Raw genomic sequence first — 10814 nt, forward strand, 5'->3', positions numbered from 1 at the left:
ATATATATATACACACACACATATATACATATATACATACATACATACATATACATACATACATACATACTTTTTAATATTGTGTGATCTGGTGTATGTGCCAGTGCTCAAACATGTTCTTCTAACAGTCATCATTTCTCTTGCTCATTTATTATAGCTGAATTTCTTGAGAAGAGATTTTCAATGAGTCATCTGTGTGCCTCTTACATTGACTGATTAATTCAGCCTTCATAATTCATAATTCTGAACACTTAAATGTAAAAACATCTCTTAATATTTGGTGTGGTGTATTAAAAAAAGCTGTCATTAACAAATGACATGACAAGACAGGCAACAGTGAACTAACTGCAGTTTTACTAGAGTTGTGCAATCGTCGGCCCAGACCATATTTTGGAACTATTGTTTCTGCCAAACGAAAGAAGACCTTGGGAGCAGCTTATAATGCAACTATAGAGAGCCAATCCCGACATTTGGGCAGATGATTCAGGTGTGGGTGAAGTTAAGTCTACACAAGGACTGAATACTGCCTCTATACGTGTCTGTGTTTTCAATTTAAAAATACTGTTTTAGGGCTGCAATAATCATTATTGAACAATTCATTGTTTGGTCTATAATATGTAAAGAAGTAGTAAAAATACCTCAGGAAATTGGAATCATAGAATTTACAATTATTTAGCAAACATTAAAGTAGTTGGTAGTTGATGTTCTATCGATAAACCAACTGATTAATAATCTACTCGTATCAGCTCATTTTCAAAACCAGAACTAAACAATAATCTTCAGTCGAGGAATGATTTAAAGGTTTTGCTAGTTTGGGTGCACTGGACTCAACTGATGATATTTTTGCTTTTATACACATATAATATTAATAGATACTGTGTACAATGTATAAACTTTGGTGGTCAAAAAAAAAAAAAGAAGGAAAAATAGTGAATACTACACCAACAAATTAATAAACTCTTCTGCATCATTTGCATCAATTTTGCTTATTTAAGTCCGAGGTAATTACCCGGTCTAAAAGGTTGAGAAACAAAAATGTGAAAGTGAAATAACATTAGCCTCATTTTCCCCATGACAACCTTCTTTTACTGATTTAGAACTTCCTGCAGATACTTTTCAAAGTAAAAGCCTTGAGCAAAAACAATTGTGAATGACTTTTACTTTGTCAATCGGAAACCCTGGCTGACAACTTATCATAGGAAGGCAATGTTGTTGTTGTTTTATTGGTTTGTGGTTAGAGGCATGAAATGAGGTCTGTGTTTAATACAAGCAAAAGTGATTTTAATGTTTTGTTCGATACAAATTACGTCAGTAGATAATCCTCTGGCGCCTTAAAAAAAATGCGGTTACTAACAAGTAGCTAAATGAGGCTAAATCATCACGCTTACTAGTCCGCCTTCACAGCCTTGATGTGTATACTAACACTCATGCGACCATGGTGTAGTTTGTTTACAGCCTAACTTTTTTTTTTACTTATGCCGATTGCCTTCACACTTCAAAAATCATATTAGTGTCATGTAAACATTCTGAATGGAGCATATTCCGATTGAGACATGTGGTAGCAGATAGTATTCTTTGGCCATGTTGCATTTGGAATATGCGTCTCAATTGGGGACTCTTGCTTGTTTACTACAAGCTCTGTTTTTTGTACACACGGTTGTACCATGGATGTATAAAGAGAACTGGATACAGCGGCGTTCAAAGTGGCGCATGAAGCAAAAAAAGTCAGACTTCTGAGTATAGAGTATAAAAGAAAATACCCGTACCTTCTGCATTATGGAGAGCAGAGAGCATGCGCACTAGCGTGATTTCTTACCCCGGCTCTCAGCCCAACCTCGTTCTCATTTACATGAAAGGAGCCAGGGAAAAACTCTGGATTCAGCCATTACTGAATTTTACAACTTTTAGAAGGATTTCAATAAGGGCTATTCAAGTGTTCCTACTGGGAAGTTGATTTACCTATTAAAAAAAAAAAAAAAAAAAAAAAAAAAAAAAGACTGCTGAGTTACAGCACTTGGCAGAGATGCATGCCCAAAAGAAAAGCTCACATTTCTGGTGGTAAGGAGAAACACCAACTACCTACTTTTTAAACATTATGAAAGACTGATATCAAATATCAACAGGTTTTTGAATATGCACAAATATGGCAACTTTTCAAGAAGGTGGTTTACAGTAATGAAAGAGGGAAACTGTGTCTGCATGGTCAAACAGCCCGCCACCGGTTATGTTAATCAGAGTATTCGAGGCCGCATGTAAACGGGAATTAGTGGAATATTAATTTTCATTAGCCATGTAAATAGCTTAGTAAAGTATTGTCTTTATTGGATTAATGGCCCAAAAATATAGATATTTTGTGCATGTAAACACAGTGTGCATGCTGAGCAGGGCCACTCGCCTAAATGTCATTAATTTAGTGCACCATCCCACCAGGGAGTTTTTGATGATTCAGCACCCACATAAGCTGCGTACATTCATTATGTTGACTGACCGATCAGTCAGTCAGGAGAACACAGCAAATCAAAAACTGAGACTATTTTTCTTTTTATAGGATGTTTATCAAATTGGCTCAATTGAACTATTTTGTAGCAAAAAAAACATGAACTAACAAAAGCATGAAAAAGTGCGTTTGTTACAATTTTCATTACATTTCAACAAAATGTGCAAAAAAACACATCTCTCTTTTTGAAAGCCTGGAAACCAATGTGCCTGAAGTGAAAATTGTGGGCAGACATTGGGGCTGTTAAAGCAATAACATCAGAGAGGCCACTTGGTTAATACAAGAAAAGGTCAAGAAAGTGATACATCTGATACTCTGATGTTAAATATCATGTTATCATGGGAAACGGTGGGCCTATCTATTTTCTTCAACTGCAATAAACTTAAAAACGGAGATCAAACTACTACGAATGTTCAATTTTGATCACTATCCTATATCAAAGTATCTTAGAAATGTCAGATTGTAAATCCTTTTCTTTTTTTACAATTAAATTATCATTTCAGTGCATCATTTTAAAGGTCAATTCCTTTGAAGAATTTAAAAATAGTCACCGCTTATGTTTGAGGGAAAAAAAACAACACAAGCATGTAAATTGATCTCAAAGTTCATTGGGTATAAAACAAATAAAATGTGTGTTAATAGTAAACTACAATTGCCACCTCATGGCTGTATGCCTCCGCAAAGCAGTCAATTAACAGTTTACATCTATGTAATAAAATAAATTAAAACGCTCAAACGTTCTTTCATTGTTTAACAAATCTTAGTTTTTTTAGTGAGTGGTGGTGAGACCACAAACTGTGTTTGAGTGTGTGTGTGTGCGCGTGCGTGTGCTTGTGTGTGCGCGTGCACGTGCGCATGTGCGTGTGCGTGTGTGTTGGGCCCAGGAAGAGGCAATTAAAGGTTTTCATTATGAATTCATTCTATGACTATTCTCTAAAGTAATCAATTCATTTTGCCTTTCAGAAAATGTCAATAAATTGTAGAAAAGGCCTATCACAACTCCAAGGTCTACAACATGTCTAACAACCCAACAAGCTTAAAATCAAGATCCCAATAGTAAAATTGGATATCAAAGAGAAGAAAGAAAAACAGGAAATATTCACATTTGAGATGATGGAACCAGTGGAAAAATAAAATCGCATATTAAAATAATGTTGTTAAATGGTCTGTCACCAATCGTCACCATTTAAATTACAGGACACAAAGCTGACACCTTTGATTATCCTCTTCTCTTAATGAGTTAAATTTGAGTTAACAATAAAACGAAGGCCTAAGCATTTTATTGCAATCCATCTTTACAGTTATGGAGCAGGGTCCCTGTGGTTCCCTGGTCCGAGATAAAATTATCAATAGGTTCCACCTTCCTTACACACAAGAAAAGAATATAGACGGCTGGCTATTACAAGAAGATTACACTTTTGAGTATTGTTGACAGTTTGGTTTAAGGTGGACCTAATCCAATATCCTTAAATCAAATAATAAAATAGCTATTAAACTATGCCAAATGTTTAACTTAGTTTTTGTCAAACTTTCTTTTCCAATAGCAGGCCATGGTTTGAGATGGCGTTGTTGTATTGGATTGCATCATATTATAAGACATTCCTAATACTTAGTTCTCACTCTGTCAACATGATTCATTAGAGTAATATTTTACATTTTAGGTTAACGTTACATTTTAATGTCCATCATCTAACTGCCTGTACAGCGTTGATGATAGGATGGCGTCTCATCCGAGCCCAACGGACAAACATCGGTGAACATTAACGTTAGCTTGTTAGCCAGTTCACGTAGCTACTTCACTTGGATAGTGAAAGCAAACAACAGCGGATTTTTTCCACACTTGACAACAACGGGGAAAGATGGCAAACAAGCGGGTGTGTTGAATGGACCAGAAGACAGACATTTCTCTCGATGGGCACATTCAACAATAAGCAGTTAACCGACATTTACTCACCTCACGAGCTTAGCCAGACAGCTGGCAAGTTACTTCCGTTTCACTCAGTACATTTGACGCCTGGACCAAGTTGTAGCTTCTCTCGACACTGGATTGAAGTTACGTTATCGTTTGTTGGCTACTTGTTTCCAAAACTTCCCGAGATGAATATCCAGTATCCAAATATTAGGTTAGTTCCACGGAATTTGTTTGATGATTGGTAGTTTAAGCAAAGACGCAGTCCTCCTCCGTTCTCGCTAACCCTTCCTGACAAGTATCAGCCCCTTTCCCGAAAACGACGCAATAGCCTGTGTAGAGTTCGGCAGCTGATTGGCTGTTTAACCCGTCACTCAATATGAGACATTAACCCTTTGCTGGACTCAGACTCGTGTGTGTGTGCTTTTATTACTCAAGTTGTGGTGACTCACTCCCCTTTAAAAGACAAAAAGGTGGTCCGATAAGATTAACCATGAAAAAATAAACCTTTGAATAGTTTTCATCTACTTGTTTGTTTTTTGTCAAATGTTGTATCCAAGGTAAAGAATTAACATTACATCTCACTTTTTAATCCAACATGGTTGATAATTCTTTAAATCACCCAGGCAAATTCTTTTAAATTTGAACATCTATTGAACATCTATATGTACATTATATGCCCCGGTGGCATAACTAAGTACATTTACTTAAATGTTTGGTAAATGAACATACATTTATAGAGCAGGTGGTCTTCAGACGACTCAGAAAGGAGGTGCCATACAAGGTGTCCCCTGCTCTAATGCTCATTCACACACACACATAGAACACACACAAATGAGACAGTCTTCGGGATCAATATCTTCCCCAAGGAGATACAGACAGGAGGAGCAGGGGATCGAACCACTGGCCGTTAATGGACGACCCGCTCTCCTGAGCCTCAGCCACCCCTGAGTATGGTGCTTAAGTACAAGCTTGAGGTACTTGTACTTGAGTATTTCCATTTATATGCAACTTTCTACTTTTAACTACATTTGTCTGGCAGCTTTAGTAACTCATTTTTTACCCCTCCTGTCCAGTGAAAGTCACGAATCAAATTTGCAGATGTTGAATGTAATTTTTCTGATATACTGAAGGATTAAGCGGACCTTCATGGGTTGAGAAAATTCTCCTTCTTCTTACTTCTTCTGAACCCTGTAGCATAGAGGGTTATCATTGATCTCTGCCATTCTGTAAGCGAAAAACATGCAGGTATACGTCCTTGTGTTTTTGAGATTGTGTTTTCAATCTTTGACAACATGTACTCATAGCCTTTGATCGCAATAACACTGCATGGCCCCATCTCTTGCATATTTGCATAACTGCCCTTTTGGATGTGGTTATTATACTGGAAACCGTGTGAGAGCACTCCAGTGGTGTATATATCCTAAAAGTGTTAAAGGTATGCCACACTTTGTGTCTTGCATCATGATATTCTGTTGCATGCATGTGATATACAAGTTTCTGCTTTTAAAGGGACATCTTAACAAAGAGGAAATTAAGAACCTTGGACAAATAAGTCAAGGAAGTGTGTAAAAATATGACTAATTCTCTCCTTAAAACTAGTCAGCATGCTCTCTGTGTGTCAACAAATAATGGAGTTTCCCCTGACTGCGTGCTAAGATCAAACAGAGACAAAGTGTATATTGTCATTTTTTCACAAGTAGTACTGGAATAAATGGCTCTGTGAATGTGGAGCGAAACCAAAATTTAGTTATAAGTTTAAAGGGTAACCATTTTACACACTTTAACTCCCCTTATTTAGCATTTATGAGCAGTATACCAACATTTGATAAACACACCACAATGTATTTTTACGCAGCTATAATGCCATTTTATGTGTTTATTAATATACAGTATTTGTCAGCAATTATAACTTCTCCAAGGTAGATATTTGAACTGTTTTATGTTTTACTAGTGTCGTTCATTATCTGTGATACACAGGCCTCTCCTTATGCGTGCCCCCAGGAAGACATATTGTTGTTGATAAATACATTAAAACACACGTATATCTGCTTATAACTACACTATAGCACGTGATAAACCCATAATCAAATGTTTCAGCATTGAAAAGGGAGATTTAAAGTTAAAAGTTGGGTTTGGTATTTTTGTATTTCCTCTCCCTTTTCTTTTCTGACATCAGTCCTGAATGTGCAGTTGTCAGTGCCAACAGCAGTTTTCATCATTCTGTTGGTGTTCATTTCAACACCAAATGACATCATTGCAGGTTTAGTAAGGCCTATTGGTTTACTGCTCTGGCAGGTTGAGGGATCTGTGTGGAGAAAAAAGAGAAAACTACTTTCTCCCTGCAATGAAAGAACGTGAAGGTTTCTGTATGACAAAATAACTCAAAAATAATTTTAAGGTAGGGACTTCCCATGCCACATCCCAGTAAACACGTAGTGCCGTGCTTTGAAGGACGTATGTCAGAATTTCACAATAATTCCCTGCCGTCAGTGGCAGGTAGAGTTTTGGTGTACAGTGTACAATAGTTGAGTATATCATCGTGACATTTTAAGGGTTTCAATGCCTGACCACATTTAGAAAATAGTTATTTCAAGAAATGTAAACCTCACTTGTCATGTTAAATTATCAAAAAAAGTATGCTTTACCACAAAGTATCTACACGGTAAGTCAGAAAAACACATGTGAATCGAGGCGAGTTGAGCAGATTGAGGTTAGAGTGAGACAAAAACAAAATATGTATGATGACTGGGGATTTCCATAGCTACAGTATGTACCCTTTCAGTGAAACATTGTAAGGACAGGTGCTTTGACCTGTGGTTTATCAGACATGACTCAAACAGTGCAAGTATTATTCAAAACAGGGTTCTGAAAATACAATCCATTTCAGTGTGTTTTGAACTGTGATATATCAATATTACATATTGAACATTATACCTGTAAGGTTCTCTAAAGCAACAATGACAATTTATACCAAAATGGAGACTATAGCTGTAACTGATATGAATCATACATGGCTGTCTCAGATCATGTTCAACTGCAATGCTTAGTTGGGGAAAAAACCTCTTAGTCACATAGTCATGGAAAAAAAAATAGAGCTTCTTTTTGCCATCAAAACTGGATTCAGACAAATATTTACACAACATCTAACATGAATTGTGACAAATGAGCAGTTCATTTGTTTTCACAACTTTGTCATCATCATATTCATTATTAAGGTTTCAGGATCAGTAGGGCAGAGCTGTAGGCCTTGTCATTGAGACCCCAAAGACCGATTTATAGATCTTTAGCTCCCTCTATTGATAACAATGTGGAACAACCATTCAGGACTACCTTCCGTTTCAGCCTGCAGACCAGTGCTCCCATTGAGGAACAGTCCAGGTCAGTCCTAACAGTCTAATCAGGAAAAAACTTGAAGAACACATTTTTACTCTAAACTTTACACTCATAAAGTGTTAGGAATTATGCTGCAATGCAAACTTCCAAAGCAATAGAGTTTGATAATAAAGAGGACACACTAAATGCAGGAAATTAGTTTTCTTCATAGAATTTGCATGATTTGTTTTAACACTTAAATGAACTTTGCTGGCAATGCTATTGAGATAGCTGCCAGAAAGTGTTCAATGTAATAGCAAAACTGATCAGATGGAGACTTCAGTCACTTAATAGTTTTGTGGCTGTAACCTTCTGTATTTAAGATCCACTGAATTTTTCAAAAGTAAAGATGAATAAAAGACCATACACATTTGAATAATTGAAAAAAAAATCCACTTTATTTATTATAGTGAAGTAAAAGTTATATAGGCTGTGAAGGTAATTCTAATTTACAGGTTTTGAGTTTAATGTTTCTTATACACATATACAATAGAGTTTAATCGATTTTATTGGAGCATGCCACAATGTGGGGACAGATTCAATGAGGTAAAACCATTTTGTAAATAAAAACATATACACTTTTGGATATCTCATTAAACAAAACAATTATGTATTTTGTAAACATACTTACACGTGTCCACCTTCTCTTCCGTCCTCTTTTTCGTTAGGCGAACATGCTTTGATTTACTGCACTCGTGTCAAGTTGGCAGCCATCCTTCAGTTATCACAGTACTGTACCTTCGATGGGGACAGCATCAGCACTGTGATAACTGAACCAGGGCAGCCTGACAAATCTAGCAGGTCGGGGCTTCACTCCATTCATCATCCACCGTCCATGTCAACAGGTGTAAATATAACAGTCTGCCTTTTGCAATTTTTCAGCATATTTGGTGATATCTCATACAAAACATATGCAAGTGGAGTCTCCAGAATTGTATTTGTTTCTATATAAATCATTTTCAAGTAACATACATACTGACAGAGTAATCTACAGAGTAATATACACATGTAACTTAAAACAATGCTGTGCAGTTCTTGGAAATTGGAGGAGGAAGCTTGCTGTACAGTCTTGCGTATGTTATCATGTTTAGTTATTTGCTATCTCTTTCCATATGAAAGTATTTGGTTTTTCATTACTTCCATTCTGCCGGTGCACAGAGTCAATGTTTCATTTCTTAAAACAGCTATGGGTACATAGACTTTTTTTTTTTTTTTTTTTTTCAAACCGCTTTCCTGCTAGGACTTGGTAGAGACAAACTGCTGTGTATTATTCATACCAACCACAAGGCCGAGTGACGTCACACTTGTTTTGCTTCTCCTCGCGGGCTCCGCCCCCCTCGGCGCGAGCAGCATCTCCAGCAGTCCGGTGGCGTCTCTGGCCGACGTAGCGGCTCCTCCTCCTCGACAGTCCGCCCTCCGCACTTCATGAAAACAACTCCATTAGCCCCGCTGCTCAGGGCACTGGCCAAAAAAAAAAACCCCCTAATGTCAGAAAAGCAAAGCCACATGTGCAAATAATTAAACATGGCAGCAGACAAACATAGTCATGGATGAATGCTCCATTCGTTGACATCAATTACTGTATAAGAGACCCCGTGAGGAAAGCGCGTCGATATTACATAAACCCTTCAGTAACTAACTGGGTTGTGCCGAATTCTAACCTACTAACCGTGAAGGTAACAGGCACTAATACAGATACATGGCTCCGATACTGCTTGAGAAAAAGCACAACATCGATAACTGAAATAAACGCTTGTTGCTGTATTCTACACGTACACAAAAGTTGGCCAAATCTAAACAACGCCGTTATTGATGTCAGTATATAATAATACGCATACCTGCTTTAATTGGGCTAAATATGCTATTTAAAAAGCGACTAGGCGAAATATAAGTGCAATTTTCTCTGAATATTGTGCAGCCAAACGTTAACGCCCAGCATTGCATACACACCCCTTTTCTGGGCAAAAACAAACACCATGTTGTAAGAATCAAAAATAATAATTTATTCTAATTACATTCAGTCCGCTTGAAATGTACAACACATATCACTTACCTGCAATTTTCCCGTTGATTCCCCGTGTTGACATGAATATTTTTAATGACGCAGCAAGACCACACAGAGCAACGTGATTGTCGCCATTTTTTGTTGTTATTGAATTCTCCAAAGCCATGTGACAAAAATGATCCTAAAATTAAAAACAGGCTTTCGGGTGTGGAGACGAAAACTACTTTCACGAAGCTAAAAAAGGTTAATCTTCCGAGTTGTTTGTCTGGTGGATTAGTCTAGGTAGTCCACTGACTGAAGACTGAAGGCTGTGCGCAATATCTGACAGCTCCGGGACGCTGCCGCTCCCGTATGGCTCGCAACAAGTAGACTTCACTTGATTCCGCCCGTCCACAGACGTTGCGCGGAATGACAGCGACTCGTGCATTTCTGCGCCAGTCAGCTAGCAGTACAAAACCATGAAAAAAATAACAACCACATGAACCATAATGAATAATACAAGCTCTAATATGAGAGAACAACAACAACAAGTGGTGGAATTCAAGACTAGCCCACTTTACTGAGTAATGGAATAATATGCATGACATTTGTGACTCTTCATTTATTTATTGCTTATTTATTTATTTATTATTATTAAATGTTAATTTAACATGTTAAGTCACTCGAAAATGCACGATGATATTATTATATGATCTATTTCCATTGCTAATATCACTATATTCATGGTTTCAGGTGGCATTAAATTGTTTGACACGCACACGCCCCTTTCTGGCATGTAATAAATTAGGGGCAAATGGCTGCTTGTCTCCATTACAGTTTGTAAGTTTGTAACAAGCTTTAACATGAATAGAAGGTGATTTCCCATTTACAGTAGCAGATCAGACTTCCCAAACAGACTGCAAACAGACTGTGAACTGAATTAGCCCTTATTAGCCTATGTATGTTGTATTAAAGGAAAACATCCTCTCTTTTTTTCTTTTTCTTTTTTTGTACTCATGAGTTAGAACTATGATACATGCTCAAACACA

General features: G+C 37.2%; 1 long non-coding RNA gene across 1 annotated transcript; it reads right to left on the reverse strand.

Moving 5' to 3' along the window:
- Positions 1-4464: 4464 nt before the first annotated feature.
- LOC116390275 (uncharacterized) lies at positions 4465-10171 on the reverse strand. Its single transcript, XR_004213149.1, has 2 exons — positions 9835-10171; positions 4465-9263 (listed from the first exon to the last, which is right to left on the reverse strand). It is a non-coding gene; the product is annotated as an uncharacterized LOC116390275 (long non-coding RNA).
- Positions 10172-10814: the final 643 nt, after the last annotated feature.

Source organism: Anarrhichthys ocellatus, unplaced genomic scaffold (assembly GCF_004355925.1).
Source record: "Anarrhichthys ocellatus isolate YVR2014 unplaced genomic scaffold, GSC_Weel_1.0 scaffold22, whole genome shotgun sequence".
Lineage (NCBI taxonomy): Eukaryota > Metazoa > Chordata > Actinopteri > Perciformes > Anarhichadidae > Anarrhichthys > Anarrhichthys ocellatus.